The sequence below is a fragment of the Pristiophorus japonicus genome, chromosome 25, assembly GCF_044704955.1.
Source record: "Pristiophorus japonicus isolate sPriJap1 chromosome 25, sPriJap1.hap1, whole genome shotgun sequence".
Classification (NCBI taxonomy): Eukaryota; Metazoa; Chordata; class Chondrichthyes; family Pristiophoridae; genus Pristiophorus; species Pristiophorus japonicus.
In genome coordinates this window covers 30161416-30179778 of record NC_092001.1, presented here as the reverse complement: position 1 = coordinate 30179778, position 18363 = coordinate 30161416, and the positions used below count along the sequence as shown (strand labels likewise).

The 18363-nt window shown below is 45.4% G+C and overlaps 13 non-coding genes across 13 annotated transcripts; all 13 read right to left on the bottom strand.

Moving 5' to 3' along the window:
* Positions 1-133: 133 nt before the first annotated feature.
* Positions 134-204, bottom strand: trnag-ccc (transfer RNA glycine (anticodon CCC)). Its single transcript has one exon. It is a non-coding gene; the product is annotated as a tRNA-Gly (tRNA).
* A 1403-nt stretch (positions 205-1607) lies between these two features.
* Positions 1608-1678, bottom strand: trnav-cac (transfer RNA valine (anticodon CAC)). The gene has a single exon. It is a non-coding gene; the product is annotated as a tRNA-Val (tRNA).
* Positions 1679-3081: 1403 nt separating this feature from the next.
* Positions 3082-3152, bottom strand: trnag-ccc (transfer RNA glycine (anticodon CCC)). The gene has a single exon. It is a non-coding gene; the product is annotated as a tRNA-Gly (tRNA).
* A 1403-nt stretch (positions 3153-4555) lies between these two features.
* trnav-cac (transfer RNA valine (anticodon CAC)) lies at positions 4556-4626 on the bottom strand. Its single transcript has one exon. It is a non-coding gene; the product is annotated as a tRNA-Val (tRNA).
* Positions 4627-6029: 1403 nt separating this feature from the next.
* trnav-cac (transfer RNA valine (anticodon CAC)) lies at positions 6030-6100 on the bottom strand. Its single transcript has one exon. It is a non-coding gene; the product is annotated as a tRNA-Val (tRNA).
* Positions 6101-7503: 1403 nt separating this feature from the next.
* On the bottom strand, positions 7504-7574 carry trnav-cac (transfer RNA valine (anticodon CAC)). Its single transcript has one exon. It is a non-coding gene; the product is annotated as a tRNA-Val (tRNA).
* A 1402-nt stretch (positions 7575-8976) lies between these two features.
* Positions 8977-9047, bottom strand: trnag-ccc (transfer RNA glycine (anticodon CCC)). Its single transcript has one exon. It is a non-coding gene; the product is annotated as a tRNA-Gly (tRNA).
* A 1404-nt stretch (positions 9048-10451) lies between these two features.
* On the bottom strand, positions 10452-10522 carry trnav-cac (transfer RNA valine (anticodon CAC)). Its single transcript has one exon. It is a non-coding gene; the product is annotated as a tRNA-Val (tRNA).
* A 1373-nt stretch (positions 10523-11895) lies between these two features.
* Positions 11896-11966, bottom strand: trnav-cac (transfer RNA valine (anticodon CAC)). Its single transcript has one exon. It is a non-coding gene; the product is annotated as a tRNA-Val (tRNA).
* A 1403-nt stretch (positions 11967-13369) lies between these two features.
* On the bottom strand, positions 13370-13440 carry trnag-ccc (transfer RNA glycine (anticodon CCC)). Its single transcript has one exon. It is a non-coding gene; the product is annotated as a tRNA-Gly (tRNA).
* Positions 13441-14843: 1403 nt separating this feature from the next.
* On the bottom strand, positions 14844-14914 carry trnag-ccc (transfer RNA glycine (anticodon CCC)). Its single transcript has one exon. It is a non-coding gene; the product is annotated as a tRNA-Gly (tRNA).
* A 1402-nt stretch (positions 14915-16316) lies between these two features.
* On the bottom strand, positions 16317-16387 carry trnag-ccc (transfer RNA glycine (anticodon CCC)). The gene has a single exon. It is a non-coding gene; the product is annotated as a tRNA-Gly (tRNA).
* Positions 16388-17790: 1403 nt separating this feature from the next.
* On the bottom strand, positions 17791-17861 carry trnag-ccc (transfer RNA glycine (anticodon CCC)). Its single transcript has one exon. It is a non-coding gene; the product is annotated as a tRNA-Gly (tRNA).
* Between the last annotated feature and the right edge of the window lie 502 nt (positions 17862-18363).

The window sequence follows — 18363 nt, the reverse complement described above, 5'->3', positions numbered from 1 at the left end:
GCTCCCGCTCTTTATACCGAAGGATATCTGTGCCCCCGCTCATTTAACAGCCGCTCCTCTCTGTGTGCGCTCTTGAAACATTCGGGAAGTTTAATTTTTAAATACACGCTTTCTGAAATACTTCCATAAACACTGCATTGGCCGGGATTCGAACCCGGGACTCCCGCGTGGGAGGCGATAATTTTACCACTGAACCACCAATGCTCACATTACGAGCACATTCAAGTTTAAAGATAGTGCAATTAGTGTTTAATTTTTGTTAATAAAAGGCGAAGAACAACAAAGCACCTCATATTCTGAAGATAGAAACATAGAAACTTAGAAATTGGTGCAGGAGTAGGCCATTCGTCCCTTCCAGCCAGCACCACCATTCAATATGATCATGGCTGTGCATGCAACTTCACTTCCCCTTCCTGATTTCTCTCCATGCCCCTTGATCACTTTAGCCGTAAGGGCCATATCTCACTCTCTTTTGAGTATATCTATCCAACTGGCTTCCACATCTTTCTGTGGTACAGAATTCCACAGGTTCACAATGATCTGAGTGAAGAAGTTTCTCCTCGTGTCGGTCCTAAATGGTTTACACTTTATCCTTAGACAGTGACCGCTGGTACTGGGCTTACTTTATTCGGACTGCGGGGACCTTTTTACGCCATCAAACCTGTCCATTCCCGACCAAATTTTAAATGTTTCTATGAGCTCCCCTCTCATTCTTCTAAATTCCAGCGAGTGTAAGCCGAGTCGATCCAGTCTTTCTTCATGTCAGTCCTGCCATCCCTGGAATCAATCTGGTGCATATTCGCTACACTCCCTTAAAAGCAAGAATGTCCTTCCTCAGATTAGATGATCATAACTGCACACAATACTCAAGGTCTGGTCTCAGCAAGGTGCTGTACAAGTCTCCATGCTCCGATACCCTAATCTCCTCGCTATGAAGGCCAGCATGACATTTGGCTTCCTTTACTGCATGCTGTACCTGTATGTATGAATGACTTCAACGACCGATGTACCAAAATACCCAGGTCTCAATACCCCTCCGCTTTTACAAATCGGTCAACATTCAGATAACATTCTACCTTCAAGGTTTTGCCACCAAAGTGGATAAACTCACACTTATCTTCAGTATATGGCATCTGCCATCCACCTAATCTGTCCAATTCCTCTGCAGCCTCCTCGCAGCTCGCACTGCAACCCAGCATGGTGTGATTTGAAAAGTTGGAGATGTTACATTGATGGAATTATTGAAAATCGCCACAGCTCGAGGAAACGGTACCGCCGCTCCTTTCTGCTCCTCCTTATTAAACTGCCGCCCAGACTTGCTCCCGCTCTTTCAACACCCGCTCATCTCTGCTGCCGTGCTGCAAACAGCCACTCCTGTGTGTTCTCGCTTTTTAAATTGCCGCTTCCCTCTGCTCGTGCTATTTGAAAAATAACTCAAATCCTTTGCTCCCTCACGTTACAAGCGATCCATACTGCTCCCGCTCTTTATACCGAAGGATATCTGTGCCCCCGCTCATTTAACAGCCGCTCCTCTCTGTGTCCGCTCTTGAAACAGTCGGGAAGTTTAATTTTTAAATACACGCTTTCTGAAATACTTCCATAAACACTGCATTGGCCGGGATTCGAACCCGGGACTCTCGCGTGTGAGGCGAGAATTCTACTACTGAACCACCAATGCTCACATTACGAGCACATTCAAGTTTAAAGATAGTGCAATTAGTGTTTAATTTTTGTTAATAAAAGGCGAAGAACAACAAAGCACCTCATATTCTGAAGATAGAAACATAGAAACTTAGAAATTGGTGCAGCAGTAGGCCATTGGTCCCTTCCAGCCAGCACCACCATTCAATATGATCATGGCTGTGCATGCAACTTCACTTCCCCTTCCTGATTTCTCTCCATGCCCCTTGATCACTTTAGCCGTAAGGGCCATATCTCACTCTCTTTTGAGTATATCTATCCAACTGGCTTCCACATCTTTCTGTGGTACAGAATTCCACAGGTTCACAATGATCTGAGTGAAGAAGATTCTCCTCGTGTCGGTCCTAAATGGTTTACACTTTTTCCTTAGACAGTGACCGCTGGTGCTGGGCTTCCTTTATTCGGACTGCGGGAACCTTTTTACGCCATCAAACCTGTCCATTCCAGACCAAATTTTAAATGTTTCTATGAGCTCCCCTCTCATTCTTCTAAATTCCAGCGAGTGTAAGCCGAGTCGATCCAGTCTTTCTTCATGTCAGTCCTGCCATCCCTGGAATCAATCTGGTGAATATTTGCTACACTCCCTTAAAAGCAAGAATGTCCTTCCTCAGATTAGATGATCATAACTGCACACAATACTCAAGGTCTGGTCTCAGCAAGGTGCTGTACAAGTCTCCATGCTCCGATACCCTAATCTCCTCGCTATGAAGGCCAGCATGACATTTGGCTTCCTTTACTGCATGCTGTACCTGTATGTATGAATGACTTCAACGACCGATGTACCAAAATACCCAGGTCTCAAAACCCTTCCGCTTTTACAAATCGGTCAACATTCAGATAACATTCTACCTTAAAGGTTTTGCCACCAAAGTGGATAAACTCACACTTATCTTCAGTATATGGCATCTGCCATCCACCTAATCTGTCCAATTCCTCTGCAGCCTCCTCGCAGCTCGCACTGCAACCCAGCTTGGTGTGATTTGCAAAGTTGGAGATGTTACATTGATGGAATTATTGAAAATCTCCACAGCTCGAGGAAACGGTACCGCCGCTCCTTTCTGCTCCTCCTTATTAAACTGCCGCCCAGACTTGCTCCCGCTCTTTCAACACCCGCTCATCTCTGCTGCCGTGCTGCAAACAGCCACTCCTGTGTGTTCTCGCTTTTTAAATTGCCGCTTCCCTCTGCTCGTGCTATTTGAAAAATAACTCAAATCCTTTGCTCCCTCACGTTACAAGCGATCCTCACTGCTCCCGCTCTTTATACCGAAGGATATCTGTGCCCCCGCTCATTTAACAGCCGCTCCTCTCTGTGTGCGCTCTTGAAACATTCGGGAAGTTTAATTTTTAAATACACGCTTTCTGAAATACTTCCATAAACACTGCATTGGCCGGGATTCGAACCCGGGAGTCCCGCGTGGGAGGCGATAATTTTACCACTGAACCACCAATGCTCACATTACGAGCACATTCAAGTTTAAAGATAGTGCAATTAGTGTTTAATTTTTGTTAATAAAAGGCGAAGAACAACAAAGCACCTCATATTCTGAAGATAGAAACATAGAAACTTAGAAATTGGTGCAGGAGTAGGCCATTCGTCCCTTCCAGCCAGCACCACCATTCAATATGATCATGGCTGTGCATGCAACTTCACTTCCCCTTCCTGATTTCTCTCCATGCCCCTTGATCACTTTAGCCGTAAGGGCCATATCTCACTCTCTTTTGAGTATATCTATCCAACTGGCTTCCACATCTTTCTGTGGTACAGAATTCCACAGGTTCACAATGATCTGAGTGAAGAAGTTTCTCCTCGTGTCGGTCCTAAATGGTTTACACTTTATCCTTAGACAGTGACCGCTGGTACTGGGCTTCCTTTATTCGGACTGCGGGGACCTTTTTACGCCATCAAACCTGTCCATTCCCGACCAAATTTTAAATGTTTCTATGAGCTCCCCTCTCATTCTTCTAAATTCCAGCGAGTGTAAGCCGAGTCGATCCAGTCTTTCTTCATGTCAGTCCTGCCATCCCTGGAATCAATCTGGTGAATATTCGCTACACTCCCTTAAAAGCAAGAATGTCCTTCCTCAGATTAGATGATCATAACTGCACACAATACTCAAGGTCTGGTCTCAGCAAGGTGCTGTACAAGTCTCCATGCTCCGATACCCTAATCTCCTCGCTATGAAGGCCAGCATGACATTTGGCTTCCTTTACTGCATGCTGTACCTGTATGTATGAATGACTTCAACGACCGATGTACCAAAATACCCAGGTCTCAATACCCCTCCGCTTTTACAAATCGGTCAACATTCAGATAACATTCTACCTTCAAGGTTTTGCCACCAAAGTGGATAAACTCACACTTATCTTCAGTATATGGCATCTGCCATCCACCTAATCTGTCCAATTCCTCTGCAGCCTCCTCGCAGCTCGCACTGCAACCCAGCATGGTGTGATTTGAAAAGTTGGAGATGTTACATTGATGGAATTATTGAAAATCGCCACAGCTCGAGGAAACGGTACCGCCGCTCCTTTCTGCTCCTCCTTATTAAACTGCCGCCCAGACTTGCTCCCGCTCTTTCAACACCAGCTCATCTCTGCTGCCGTGCTGCAAACAGCCACTCCTGTGTGTTCTCGCTTTTTAAATTGCCGCTTCCCTCTGCTCGTGCTATTTGAAAAATAACTCAAATCCTTTGCTCCCTCACGTTACAAGCGATCCATACTGCTCCCGCTCTTTATACCGAAGGATATCTGTGCCCCCGCTCATTTAACAGCCGCTCCTCTCTGTGTCCGCTCTTGAAACAGTCGGGAAGTTTAATTTTTAAATACACGCTTTCTGAAATACTTCCATAAACACTGCATTGGCCGGGATTCGAACCCGGGACTCTCGCGTGTGAGGCGAGAATTCTACTACTGAACCACCAATGCTCACATTACGAGCACATTCAAGTTTAAAGATAGTGCAATTAGTGTTTAATTTTTGTTAATAAAAGGCGAAGAACAACAAAGCACCTCATATTCTGAAGATAGAAACATAGAAACTTAGAAATTGGTGCAGCAGTAGGCCATTGGTCCCTTCCAGCCAGCACCACCATTCAATATGATCATGGCTGTGCATGCAACTTCACTTCCCCTTCCTGATTTCTCTCCATGCCCCTTGATCACTTTAGCCGTAAGGGCCATATCTCACTCTCTTTTGAGTATATCTATCCAACTGGCTTCCACATCTTTCTGTGGTACAGAATTCCACAGGTTCACAATGATCTGAGTGAAGAAGATTCTCCTCGTGTCGGTCCTAAATGGTTTACACTTTTTCCTTAGACAGTGACCGCTGGTGCTGGGCTTCCTTTATTCGGACTGCGGGAACCTTTTTACGCCATCAAACCTGTCCATTCCAGACCAAATTTTAAATGTTTCTATGAGCTCCCCTCTCATTCTTCTAAATTCCAGCGAGTGTAAGCCGAGTCGATCCAGTCTTTCTTCATGTCAGTCCTGCCATCCCTGGAATCAATCTGGTGAATATTTGCTACACTCCCTTAAAAGCAAGAATGTCCTTCCTCAGATTAGATGATCATAACTGCACACAATACTCAAGGTCTGGTCTCAGCAAGGTGCTGTACAAGTCTCCATGCTCCGATACCCTAATCTCCTCGCTATGAAGGCCAGCATGACATTTGGCTTCCTTTACTGCATGCTGTACCTGTATGTATGAATGACTTCAACGACCGATGTACCAAAATACCCAGGTCTCAAAACCCTTCCGCTTTTACAAATCGGTCAACATTCAGATAACATTCTACCTTCAAGGTTTTGCCACCAAAGTGGATAAACTCACACTTATCTTCAGTATATGGCATCTGCCATCCACCTAATCTGTCCAATTCCTCTGCAGCCTCCTCGCAGCTCGCACTGCAACCCAGCTTGGTGTGATTTGCAAAGTTGGAGATGTTACATTGATGGAATTATTGAAAATCTCCACAGCTCGAGGAAACGGTACCGCCGCTCCTTTCTGCTCCTCCTTATTAAACTGCCGCCCAGACTTGCTCCCGCTCTTTCAACACCCGCTCATCTCTGCTGCCGTGCTGCAAACAGCCACTCCTGTGTGTTCTCGCTTTTTAAATTGCCGCTTCCCTCTGCTCGTGCTATTTGAAAAATAACTCAAATCCTTTACTCCCTCACGTTGCAAGCGATCCATACTGCTCCCGCTCTTTATACCGAAGGATATCTGTGCCCCCGCTCATTTAACAGCCGCTCCTCTCTGTGTACGCTCTTGAAACAGTCCGGAAGTTTAATTTTTAAATACACGCTTTCTGAAATACTTCCATAAACACTGTATTGGCCGGGATTCGAACCCGGGACTCCCGCGTGTGAGGCGAGAATTCTACTACTAAACCACCAATGCTCACATTACGAGCACATTCAAGTTTAAATATAGTGCAATTAGTGTTTAATTTTTGTTAATAAAAGGCGAAGAACAACAAAGCACCTCATATTCTGAAGATAGAAACATAGAAACTTAGAAATTGGTGCAGCAGTAGGCCATTGGTCCCTTCCAGCCAGCACCACCATTCAATATGATCATGGCTGTGCATGCAACTTCACTTCCCCTTCCTGATTTCTCTCCATGCCCCTTGATCACTTTAGCCGTAAGGGCCATATCTCACTCTCTTTTGAGTATATCTATCCAACTGGCTTCCACATCTTTCTGTGGTACAGAATTCCACAGGTTCACAATGATCTGAGTGAAGAAGATTCTCCTCGTGTCGGTCCTAAATGGTTTACACTTTTTCCTTAGACAGTGACCGCTGGTGCTGGGCTTCCTTTATTCGGACTGCGGGAACCTTTTTACGCCATCAAACCTGTCCATTCCAGACCAAATTTTAAATGTTTCTATGAGCTCCCCTCTCATTCTTCTAAATTCCAGCGAGTGTAAGCCGAGTCGATCCAGTCTTTCTTCATGTCAATCCTGCCATCCCTGGAATCAATCTGGTGAATATTCGCTACACTCCCTTAAAAGCAAGAATGTCCTTCCTCAGATTAGATGATCATAACTGCACACAATACTCAAGGTCTGGTCTCAGCAAGGTGCTGTACAAGTCTCCATGCTCCGATACCCTAATCTCCTCGCTATGAAGGCCAGCATGACATTTGGCTTCCTTTACTGCATGCTGTACCTGTATGTATGAATGACTTCAACGACCGATGTACCAAAATACCCAGGTCTCAAAACCCTTCCGCTTTTACAAATCGGTCAACATTCAGATAACATTCTACCTTCAAGGTTTTGCCACCAAAGTGGATAAACTCACACTTATCTTCAGTATATGGCATCTGCCATCCACCTAATCTGTCCAATTCCTCTGCAGCCTCCTCGCAGCTCGCACTGCAACCCAGCTTGGTGTGATTTGCAAAGTTGGAGATGTTACATTGGTGGAATTATTGAAAATCTCCACAGCTCGAGGAAACGGTACCGCCGCTCCTTTCTGCTCCTCCTTATTAAACTGCCGCCCAGACTTGCTCCCGCTCTTTCAACACCCGCTCATCTCTGCTGCCGTGCTGCAAACAGCCACTCCTGTGTGTTCTCGCTTTTTAAATTGCCGCTTCCCTCTGCTCGTGCTATTTGAAAAATAACTCAAATCCTTTACTCCCTCACGTTGCAAGCGATCCATACTGCTCCCGCTCTTTATACCGAAGGATATCTGTGCCCCCGCTCATTTAACAGCCGCTCCTCTCTGTGTACGCTCTTGAAACAGTCCGGAAGTTTAATTTTTAAATACACGCTTTCTGAAATACTTCCATAAACACTGTATTGGCCGGGATTCGAACCCGGGACTCCCGCGTGTGAGGCGAGAATTCTACTACTAAACCACCAATGCTCACATTACGAGCACATTCAAGTTTAAATATAGTGCAATTAGTGTTTAATTTTTGTTAATAAAAGGCGAAGAACAACAAAGCATCTCATATTCTGAAGATAGAAACATAGAAACTTAGAAATTGGTGCAGGAGTAGGCCATTCGTCCCTTCCAGCCAGCACCACCATTCAATATGATCATGGCTGAGCATGCAACTTCACTTCTCCTTCCTGATTTCTCTCCATGCCCCTTGATCACTTTAGCCGTAAGGGCAATATCTCACTCTCTTTTGAGTATATCTATCCAACTGGCTTCACATCTTTCTGTGGTACAGAATTCCACAGGTTCACAATGATCTGAGTGAAGAAGATTCTCCTCGTGTCGGTCCTAAATGGTTTACACTTTATCCTTAGACAGTGACCGCTGGTACTGGGCTTCCTTTATTCGGACTGCGCGAACCTTTTTACGCCATCAAACCTGTCCATTCCCGACCAAATTTTAAATGTTTCCATGAGCTCCCCTCTCATTCTTCTAAATTCCAGCGAGTGTAAGCCTAGTCGATCCAGTCTTTCTTCATGTCAGTCCTGCCATCCCTGGAATCAATCTGGTGAATATTCGCTACACTCCCTTAACAGCAAGAATGTCCTTCCTCAGATTAGATAATCATAACTGCACACAATACTCAAGGTCTGGTCTCAGCAAGGTGCTGTACAAGTCTCCATGCTCCGATACCCTAATCTCCTCGCTATGAAGGCCAGCATGACATTTGGCTTCCTTTACTGCATGCTGTACCTGTATGTATGAATGACTTCAACGACCGATGTACCAAAATACCCAGGTCTCAATACCCCTCCGCTTTTACAAATCGGTCAACATTCAGATAACATTCTACCTTCAAGGTTTTGCCACCAAAGTGGATAAACTCACACTTATCTTCATTATATGGCATCTGCCATCCACCTAATCTGTCCAATTCCTCTGCAGCCTCCTCGCAGCTCGCACTGCAACCCAGCTTGGTGTGATTTGCAAAGTTGGAGATGTTACATTGATGGAACTATTGAAAATCGCCACAGCTCGAGGAAACGGTACCGCCGCTCCTTTCTGCTCCTCCTTATTAAACTGCCGCCCAGACTTGCTCCCGCTCTTTCAACACCCGCTCATCTCTGCTGCCGTGCTGCAAACAGCCACTCCTGTGTGTTCTCGCTTTTTAAATTGCCGCTTCCCTCTGCTCGTGCTATTTGAAAAATAACTCAAATCCTTTGCTCCCTCACGTTACAAGCGATCCTCACTGCTCCCGCTCTTTATACCGAAGGATATCTGTGCCCCCGCTCATTTAACAGCCGCTCCTCTCTGTGTACGCTCTTGAAACATTCGGGAAGTTTAATTTTTAAATACACGCTTTCTGAAATACTTCCATAAACACTGCATTGGCCGGGATTCGAACCCGGGACTCCCGCGTGGGAGGCGATAATTTTACCACTGAACCACCAATGCTCACATTACGAGCACTTTCAAGTTTAAAGATAGTGCAATTAGTGTTTAATTTTTGTTAATAAAAGGCGAAGAACAACAAAGCACCTCATATTCTGAAGATAGAAACATAGAAACTTAGAAATTGGTGCAGGAGTAGGCCATTCGTCCCTTCCAGCCAGCACCACCATTCAATATGATCATGGCTGTGCATGCAACTTCACTTCCCCTTCCTGATTTCTCTCCATGCCCCTTGATCACTTTAGCCGTAAGGGCCATATCTCACTCTCTTTTGAGTATATCTATCCAACTGGCTTCCACATCTTTCTGTGGTACAGAATTCCACAGGTTCACAATGATCTGAGTGAAGAAGATTCTCCTCGTGTCGGTCCTAAATGGTTTACACTTTATCCTTAGACAGTGACCGCTGGTACTGGGCTTCCTTTATTCGGACTGCGGGGACCTTTTTACGCCATCAAACCTGTCCATTCCCGACCAAATTTTAAATGTTTCTATGAGCTCCCCTCTCATTCTTCTAAATTCCAGCGAGTGTAAGCCGAGTCGATCCAGTCTTTCTTCATGTCAGTCCTGCCATCCCTGGAATCAATCTGGTGAATATTCGCTACACTCCCTTAAAAGCAAGAATGTCCTTCCTCAGATTAGATGATCATAACTGCACACAATACTCAAGGTCTGGTCTCAGCAAGGTGCTGTACAAGTCTCCATGCTCCGATACCCTAATCTCCTCGCTATGAAGGCCAGCATGACATTTGGCTTCCTTTACTGCATGCTGTACCTGTATGTATGAATGACTTCAACGACCGATGTACCAAAATACCCAGGTCTCAATACCCCTCCGCTTTTACAAATCGGTCAACATTCAGATAACATTCTACCTTCAAGGTTTTGCCACCAAAGTGGATAAACTCACACTTATCTTCAGTATATGGCATCTGCCATCCACCTAATCTGTCCAATTCCTCTGCAGCCTCCTCGCAGCTCGCACTGCAACCCAGCTTGGTGTGATTTGCAAAGTTGGAGATGTTACATTGATGGAATTATTGAAAATCGCCACAGCTCGAGGAAACGGTACCGCCGCTCCTTTCTGCTCCTCCTTATTAAACTGCCGCTCAGACTTGCTCCCGCTCTTTCAACACCCGCTCATCTCTGCTGCCGTGCTGCAAACAGCCACTCCTGTGTGTTCTCGCTTTTTAAATTGCCGCTTCCCTCTGCTCGTGCTATTATGAAAAATAACTCAAATCCTTTACTCCCTCACGTTACAAGCGATCCATACTGCTCCCGCTCTTTATACCGAAGGATATCTGTGCCCCCGCTCATTTAACAGCCGCTCCTCTCTGTGTACGCTCTTGAAACAGTCGGGAAGTTTAATTTTTAAATACACGCTTTCTGAAATACTTCCATAAACACTGCATTGGCCGGGATTCGAATCCAGGACTCCCGCGTGTGAGGCGAGAATTCTACTACTGAACCACCAATGCTCACATTACGAGCACATTCAAGTTTAAAGATAGTGCAATTTGTGTTTAATTTTTGTTAATAAAAGGCGAAGAACAACAAAGCACCTCATATTCTGAAGATAGAAACATAGAAACTTAGAAATTGGTGCAGGAGTAGGCCATTCGTCCCTTCCAGCCAGCACCACCATTCAATATGATCATGGCTGTGCATGCAACTTCACTTCCCCTTCCTGATTTCTCTCCATGCCCCTTGATCACTTTAGCCGTAAGGGCCATATCTCACTCTCTTTTGAGTATATCTATCCAACTGGCTTCCACATCTTTCTGTGGTACAGAATTCCACAGGTTCACAATGATCTGAGTGAAGAAGTTTCTCCTCGTGTCGGTCCTAAATGGTTTACACTTTATCCTTAGACAGTGACCGCTGGTACTGGGCTTCCTTTATTCGGACTGCGGGGACCTTTTTACGCCATCAAACCTGTCCATTCCCGACCAAATTTTAAATGTTTCTATGAGCTCCCCTCTCATTCTTCTAAATTCCAGCGAGTGTAAGCCGAGTCGATCCAGTCTTTCTTCATGTCAGTCCTGCCATCCCTGGAATCAATCTGGTGAATATTCGCTACACTCCCTTAAAAGCAAGAATGTCCTTCCTCAGATTAGATGATCATAACTGCACACAATACTCAAGGTCTGGTCTCAGCAAGGTGCTGTACAAGTCTCCATGCTCTGATACCCTAATCTCCTCGCTATGAAGGCCAGCATGACATTTGGCTTCCTTTACTGCATGCTGTACCTGTATGTATGAATGACTTCAACGACCGATGTACCAAAATACCCAGGTCTCAATACCCCTCCGCTTTTACAAATCGGTCAACATTCAGATAACATTCTACCTTCAAGGTTTTGCCACCAAAGTGGATAAACTCACACTTATCTTCAGTATATGGCATCTGCCATCCACCTAATCTGTCCAATTCCTCTGCAGCCTCCTCGCAGCTCGCACTGCAACCCAGCTTGGTGTGATTTGCAAAGTTGGAGATGTGACATTGATGGAATTATTGAAAATCGCCACAGCTCGAGGAAACGGTACCGCCGCTCCTTTCTGCTCCTCCTTATTAAACTGCCGCCCAGACTTGCTCCCGCTCTTTCAACACCCGCTCATCTCTGCTGCCGTGCTGCAAACAGCCACTCCTGTGTGTTCTCGCTTTTTAAATTGCCGCTTCCCTCTGCTCGTGCTATTATGAAAAATAACTCAAATCCTTTACTCCCTCACGTTACAAGCGATCCATACTGCCCCCGCTCATTTAACAGCCGCTCCTCTCTGTGCACGCTCTTGAAACAGTCGGGAAGTTTAATTTTTAAATACACGCTTTCTGAAATACTTCCATAAACACTGCATTGGCTGGGATTCGAACCCGGGACTCCCGCGTGTGAGGCGAGAATTCTACTACTGAACCACCAATGCTCACATTGCGAACACATTCAAGTTTAAAGATAGTGAAATTAGTGTTTAATTTTTGTTAATAAAAGGCGAAGAACAACAAAGCATGTCATATTCTGAAGATAGAAACATAGAAACTTAGAAATTGGTGCAGGAGTAGGCCATTCGTCCCTTCCAGCCAGCACCACCATTCAATATGATCATGGCTGAGCATGCAACTTCACTTCTCCTTCCTGATTTATCTCCATGCCCCTTGATCACTTTAGCCGTAAGGGCCATATCTCACTCTCTTTTGAGTATATCTATCCAACTGGCTTCCACATCTTTCTGTGGTACAGAATTCCACAGGTTCACAATGATCTGAGTGAAGAAGATTCTCCTCGTGTCGGTCCTAAATGGTTTACACTTTATCCTTAGACAGTGACCGCTGGTACTGGGCTTCCTTTATTCGAACTGCGGGAACCTTTTTACGCCATCAAACCTGTCCATTTCCGACCAAATTTTAAATGTTTCTATGAGCTCCCCTCTCATTCTTCTAAATTCCAGCGAGTGTAAGCCGAGTCGATCCAGTCTTTCTTCATGTCAGTCCTGCCATCCCTGGAATCAATCTGGTGAATATTCGCTACACTCCCTCAAAAGCAAGAATGTCCTTCCTCAGATTAGATGATCATAACTGCACACAATACTCGAGGTCTGGTCTCAGCAAGGTGCTGTACAAGTCTCCATGCTCCGATACCCTAATCTCCTCGCTATGAAGGCCAGCATGACATTTGGCTTCCTTTTCTGCATGCTGTACCTGTCTGTATGAATGACTTCAACGACAGATGTACCAAAATACCCAGGTCTCAATACCCCTCCGCTTTTACAAATCGGTCAACATTCAGATAACATTCTACCTTCAAGCTTTTGCCACCAAAGTGGATAAACTCACACTTATCTACATTACATAGCATCTGCCATCCACCTAATCTGTCCAATTCCTCTGCAGCCTCCGAGCAGCTCGCACTGCAACCCAGCTTGGTGTGATTTGCAAAGTTGGAGATGTTACATTGAAGGAATTATTGAAAATCGCCACAGCTCGAGGAAACGGTACCGCCGCTCCTTTCTGCTCCTCCTTATTAAACTGCCGCCCAGACTTGCTCCCGCTCTTTCAACACCCGCTCATCTCTGCTGCCGTGCTGCAAACAGCCACTCCTGTGTGTTCTCGCTTTTTAAATTGCCGCTTCCCTCTGCTCGTGCTATTTGAAAAGTAACTCAAATCCTTTACTCCCTCACGTTGCAAGCGATCCTCACTGCTCCCGCTCTTTATACCGAAGAATATCTGTGCCCCCGTTCATTCAACAGCCGCTCCTCTCTGTGTCCGCTCTTGAAACAGTCGGGAAGTTTAATTTTTAAATACACGCTTTCTGAAATACTTCCATAAACACTGCATTGGCCGGGAATCGAACCCGGGTCTCCCGCGTGGGAGGCGAGAATTCTACCCCTGAACCACCAATGCTCACATTACGAGCACATTCAAGTTTCAAGATAGTGCAATTAGTGTTTAATTTTTGTTAATAAAAGGCGAAGAACAACAAAGCACCTCATATTCTGAAGATAGAAACATAGAAACTTAGAAATTGGTGCAGGAGTAGGCCATTCGTCCCTTCCAGCCAGCACCACCATTCAATATGATCATGGCTGTGCATGCAACTTCACTTCCCCTTCCTGATTTCTCTCCATGCCCCTTGATCACTTTAGCCGTAAGGGCCATATCTCACTCTCTTTTGAGTATATCTATCCAACTGGCTTCCACATCTTTCTGTGGTACAGAATTCCACAGGTTCACAATGATCTGAGTGAAGAAGATTCTCCTCGTGTCGGTCCTAAATGGTTTACACTTTATCCTTAGACAGTGACCGCTGGTACTGGGCTTCCTTTATTCGGACTGCGGGGACCTTTTTACGCCATCAAACCTGTCCATTTCCGACCAAATTTTAAATGTTTCTATGAGCTCCCCTCTCATTCTTCTAAATTCCAGCGAGTGTAAGCCGAGTCGATCCAGTCTTTCTTCATGTCAGTCCTGCCATCCCTGGAATCAATCTGGTGAATATTCGCTACACTCCCTCAAAAGCAAGAATGTCCTTCCTCAGATTAGATGATCATAACTGCACACAATACTCAAGGTCTGGTCTCAGCAAGGTGCTGTACAAGTCTCCATGCTCCGATACCCTAATCTCCTCGCTATGAAGGCCAGCATGACATTTGGCTTCCTTTACTGCATGCTGTACCTGTATGTATGAATGACTTCAACGACAGATGTACCAAAATACCCAGGTCTCAATACCCCTCCGCTTTTACCAATCGGTCAACATTCAGATAACATTCTACCTTCAAGCTTTTGCAACCAAAGTGGATAAACTCACACTTATCGACATTACATAGCATCTGCCATCCACCTAATCTGTCCAATTCCTCTGCAGCCTCCGAGCAGCTCGCACTGCAAACCAGCTTGGTGTGATTTGCAAAGTTGGAGATGTTACATTGAAGGAATTATTGAAAATCGCCACAGCTCGAGGAAACGGTACCGCCGCTCCTTTCTGCTCCTCCTTATTAAACTGCCGCCCAGACTTGCTCCCGCTCTTTCAACACCCGCTCATCTCTGCTGCCGTGCTGCAAACAGCCACGCCTGTGTGTTCTCGCTTTTTAAATTGCCGCTTCCCTCTGCTCGTGCTATTTGAAAAATAACTCAAATCCTTTACTCCCTCACGTTACAAGCGATCCTCACTGCTCCCGCTCTTGAGACCGAAGGATATCTGTGCCCCCGCTCATTTAACAGCCGCTCCTCTCTGTGTCCGCTCTTGAAACAGTCGGGAAGTTTAATTTTTAAATACATGCTTTCTGAAATACTTCCATAAACACTGTATTGGCCGGGATTCGAACCCGGGACTCTCGCGTGGGAGGCGATAATTTTACCACTGAACCACCAATGCTCACATTACGAGCACATTCAAGTTTAAAGATAGTGCAATTAGTGTTTAATTTTTGTTAATAAAAGGCGAAGAACAACAAAGCACCTCATATTCTGAAGATAGAAACATAGAAACTTAGAAATTGGTGCAGGAGTAGGCCATTCGTCCCTTCCAGCCAGCACCACCATTCAAATGACCATGGCTGTGCATGGAACTTCACTTCCCCTTCCTGATTTCTCTCCATGCCCCTTGATCACTTTAGCCGTAAGGGCCATATCTCACTCTCTTTTGAGTATATCTATCCCACTGGCTTCCACATCTTTCTGTGGTACAGAATTCCACAGGTTCACAATGATCTGAGTGAAGAAGATTCTCCTCGTGTCGGTCCTAAATGTTTAACACTTTATCCTTAGACAGTGACCGCTGGTACTGGGCTTCCTTTATTCGGACTGCGGGGACCTTTTTACGCCATCAAACCTGTCCATTCCCGACCAAATTTTAAATGTTTCTATGAGCTCCCCTCTCATTCTTCTAAATTCCAGCGAGTGTAAGCCGAGTCGATCCAGTCTTTCTTCATGTCAGTCCTGCCATCCCTGGAATCAATCTGGTGAATATTCGCTACACTCCCTCAAAAGCAAGAATGTCCTTCCTCAGATTAGATGATCATAACTGCACACAATACTCAAGGTCTGGTCTCAGCAAGGTGCTGTACAAGTCTCCATGCTCCGATACCCTAATCTCCTCGCTATGAAGGCCAGCATGACATTTGGCTTCCTTTACTGCATGCTGTACCAGTATGTATGAATGACTTCAACGACCGATGTAACAAAATACCCAGGTCTCAATACCCCTCCGCTTTTACAAATCGGTCAACATTCAGATAACATTCGACCTTCAAGGTTTTGCCACCAAAGTGGATAAACTCACACTTATCTTCATTATATGGCATCTGCCATCCACCTAATCTGTCCAATTCCTCTGCAGCCTCCTCGCAGCTCGCACTGAAACCCAGCTTGGTGTGATTTGCAAAGTTGGAGATGTTACATTGAAGGAATTATTGAAAATCGCCACAGCTCGAGGAAACGGTACCGCCGCTCCTTTCTGCTCCTCCTTATTAAACTGCCGCCCAGACTTGCTCCCGCTCTTTCAACACCCGCTCATCTCTGCTGCCGTGCTGCAAACAGCCACTCCTGTGTGTTCTCGCTTTTTAAATTGCCGCTTCCCTCTGCTCGTGCTATTTGAAAAGTAACTCAAATCCTTTACTCCCTCACGTTGCAAGCGATCCTCACTGCTCCCGCTCTTTATACCGAAGAATATCTGTGCCCCCGTTCATTCAACAGCCGCTCCTCTCTGTGTCCGCTCTTGAAACAGTCGGGAAGTTTAATTTTTAAATACACGCTTTCTGAAATACTTCCATAAACACTGCATTGGCCGGGAATCGAACCCGGGTCTCCCGCGTGGGAGGCGAGAATTCTACCCCTGAACCACCAATGCTCACATTACGAGCACATTCAAGTTTCAAGATAGTGCAATTAGTGTTTAATTTTTGTTAATAAAAGGCGAAGAACAACAAAGCACCTCATATGCTGAAGATAGAAACATAGAAACTTAGAAATTGGTGCAGGAGTAGGCCATTCGTCCCTTCCAGCCAGCACCACCATTCAATATGATCATGGCTGTGCATGCAACTTCACTTCCCCTTCCTGATTTCTCTCCATGCCCCTTGATCACTTTAGCCGTAAGGGCCATATCTCACTCTCTTTTGAGTATATCTATCCAACTGGCTTCCACATCTTTCTGTGGTACAGAATTCCACAGGTTCACAATGATCTGAGTGAAGAAGATTCTCCTCGTGTCGGTCCTAAATGGTTTACACTTTATCCTTAGACAGTGACCGCTGGTACTGGGCTTCCTTTATTCGGACTGCGGGGACCTTTTTACGCCATCAAACCTGTCCATTTCCGACCAAATTTTAAATGTTTCTATGAGCTCCCCTCTCATTCTTCTAAATTCCAGCGAGTGTAAGCCGAGTCGATCCAGTCTTTCTTCATGTCAGTCCTGCCATCCCTGGAATCAATCTGGTGAATATTCGCTACACTCCCTCAAAAGCAAGAATGTCCTTCCTCAGATTAGATGATCATAACTGCACACAATACTCAAGGTCTGGTCTCAGCAAGGTGCTGTACAAGTCTCCATGCTCCGATACCCTAATCTCCTCGCTATGAAGGCCAGCATGACATTTGGCTTCCTTTACTGCATGCTGTACCTGTATGTATGAATGACTTCAACGACAGATGTACCAAAATACCCAGGTCTCAATACCCCTCCGCTTTTACCAATCGGTCAACATTCAGATAACATTCTACCTTCAAGCTTTTGCCACCAAAGTGGATAAACTCACACTTATCGACATTACATAGCATCTGCCATCCACCTAATCTGTCCAATTCCTCTGCAGCCTCCGAGCAGCTCGCACTGCAACCCAGCTTGGTGTGATTTGCAAAGTTGGTAATGTTACATTGAAGGAATTATTGAAAATCGCCACAGCTCGAGGAAACGGTACCGCCGCTCCTTTCTGCTCCTCCTTATTAAACTGCCGCCCAGACTTGCTCCCGCTCTTTCAACACCCGCTCATCTCTGCTGCCGTGCTGCAAACAGCCACGCCTGTGTGTTCTCGCTTTTTAAATTGCCGCTTCCCTCTGCTCGTGCTATTTGAAAAATAACTCAAATCCTTTACTCCCTCACGTTACAAGCGATCCTCACTGCTCCCGCTCTTGAGACCGAAGGATATCTGTGCCCCCGCTCATTTAACAGCCGCTCCTCTCTGTGTCCGCTCTTGAAACAGTCGGGAAGTTTAATTTTTAAATACACGCTTTCTGAAATACTTCCATAAACACTGTATTGGCCGGGATTCGAACCCGGGACTCTCGCGTGGGAGGCGATAATTTTACCACTGAACCACCAATGCTCACATTACGAGCACATTCAAGTTTAAAGATAGTGCAATTAGTGTTTAATTTTTGTTAATAAAAGGCGAAGAACAACAAAGCACCTCATATTCTGAAGATAGAAACATAGAAACTTAGAAATTGGTGCAGGAGTAGGCCATTCGTCCCTTCCAGCCAGCACCACCATTCAAATGACCATGGCTGTGCATGGAACTTCACTTCCCCTTCCTGATTTCTCTCCATGCCCCTTGATCACTTTAGCCGTAAGGGCCATATCTCACTCTCTTTTGAGTATATCTATCCAACTGGCTTCCACATCTTTCTGTGGTACAGAATTCCACAGGTTCACAATGATCTGAGTGAAGAAGATTCTCCTCGTGTCGGTCCTAAATGTTTAACACTTTATCCTTAGACAGTGACCGCTGGTACTGGGCTTCCTTTATTCGGACTGCGGGGACCTTTTTTGGCCATCAAACCTGTCCATTCCCGACCAAATTTTAAATGTTTCTATGAGCTCCCCTC